The following is a 2,051-nucleotide window of genomic DNA, read 5'->3' on the forward strand; positions in this document are numbered from 1 at the left end:
GGTTGGTCTAGGGGAAAGTCACCCTCGTTAGGCGCTTTGGCCATGACGATAACGTCGAGATCCGCCCTTTGCGGGATTGGATTAGTTTGCTCGTTGAAATTCCATAAAGCGCGAACCAACATCCGTGATACGAAAACCAAAATAAGAATGAGGAAGAAAAAGGTATCATGATGTAAGTCAATGATCATGGGGCATCTGTTTTTTAGGACTCACAATTTCCTGCACTGTGCCTGTAGTGATTTCAGAATTCGGCAACTTCGCCTACTAAAAGATCAGTTACAAGAGCACAATGCTTTTTGTGGCTTCCTGCTCGGCAGAGAAGCCACGCCGCCGGGGTGGTCCTGTCACCCGGAGAAGTTCTCTTTGTCTTCGAGCTTTTATTCCTCAATCCACTTATTCGTTCCCTTCTTTCATATACCTCCCCACCAATAGATAGAGACAAATGGGAATAACCGAACCACATCTACAAAATGCCAGTACCATGCAGCTGCTTCAAAGCCAACGTGATGCTTCTTGGTCAGATGACCAAGATATTGGCGAATACCACATACGATCAAGAAAAGAGTACCTATAATCACATGAAAACCATGAAAGCCAGTTGCTAAGAAAAAGGTAGAACCATAAATACTATCCGAAATAGTGGAGGGTGCTTGGTAATATTCCATTCCTTGAAAGCCAGTGGATACTAGAGCCAGTGAAACGGTTGCTACTAAAGCGTAAAGTGCTCGTTTTTCCTTCCCCGCGAGTATAGCATGATGAGCCCAAGTTACGACAGCTCCGGATGAAGGGAGAATAGGGGTATTAAGAAGAGGGATTTCCCAAGGATCTAAAACCCCAATCCCTTTTGGGGGCCAAATACCTCCGATCTCTACCGTAGGTGCCAAAGAAGAATGAGAAGAAGCCCAAAAAAAAAGCAAAAAGGAGCATAACCTCCGAGACTATGAAGAGAATAGAACCATATCGAGGTCCTAATTGTACAGTTTTTGTATGATGCCCTTCCAACGTGGATTCACGTAGAACATCCCGCCACCATACGAACATGGTATAAAGGAGAAATATTAGGCCCAAACTGAGAAGTGTTGCACCCCCTTGAAATGAGTGCATGTACATCACACCTCCTACGGTGGTTGCAAAAGCTCCGAGTGAACCCGAAATAGGCCATGGACTTGGATCTACCAAATGATAAGAATGCCTCTGAGATTCAATCATAAACCACTTTGCCCCGGTTGTATGTAAACCCTCCTTCACCCCCATCCCCTAAAGTGGTAAAGAAGGAGGCTCTTTTTTGTCTCATTAGGACAAACAAATAGGAAGGGATAGTTCTTTCATTGCATTGATAGAAGTCAAACTTCTATCAAAAGATCTCTCTATTATTTAGAGAAAAGAGTTGGCGTGGGTTCTACCAACGAAATGAATCAGTTTTGGATTGAAAAACATAACATTGCACAATGATCCGATTCCAGCCTATCAAAAGCCAATTTCTTTATTTAGAACTTCAATCCTCACTAGAGCACTGAACATTTGTTTAATCTCCTAAAGTAGTGTTGCTACCTTGATCTGTCCATGCGTGGATTCGCTGGCTCTGTTTGAAGCCTCGAACCTGTATTGAGCTTTCTTCCTTCGTATCGTATTTCAGCGGATCGGGTAGTTCCGGTTGCAGTTCCAGGGCTTTCAATTACTACTACTTACGAGGTTTTTCGTTCTATTGAAATCCTGCGTCGAGCCGATGTTTCATTGATCGATACCGGGCACATCCATCACATCAACTATTTCACTTTTAGTATGCATTTTAAGAATTCCATGCCAAAAAAGAAAGAGTCCAGGTCAGTTTCGAATCAATCATTTCTAAGTCCCACGGGCGATGAGTCACTTGACAATGATAGACTGATGGATGGCTTCTATACCAAAGGCTGGCTTTTCTCTAATTGTATCGGAACTTGGCTTGCCTGCTTGTGCGATGGCTGACGACTCTAGGTCGGTATGGATAGTCTTTTCCAATGCGATCAAAACACTTTACGTTGTACCCTGTAGATCCTCTCTTCTTGGCCGGA

The 2,051-nt window shown here is 43.6% G+C and overlaps 1 pseudogene; it reads right to left on the reverse strand.

Annotated features, from left to right (window-relative positions):
* Positions 1-230: 230 nt before the first annotated feature.
* On the reverse strand, positions 231-1,570 carry LOC123396451 (annotated as a pseudogene).
* Positions 1,571-2,051: the final 481 nt, after the last annotated feature.

The sequence above is a fragment of the Hordeum vulgare genome, chromosome 5H (genome assembly GCF_904849725.1).
Source record: "Hordeum vulgare subsp. vulgare chromosome 5H, MorexV3_pseudomolecules_assembly, whole genome shotgun sequence".
Lineage (NCBI taxonomy): Eukaryota > Viridiplantae > Streptophyta > Magnoliopsida > Poales > Poaceae > Hordeum > Hordeum vulgare.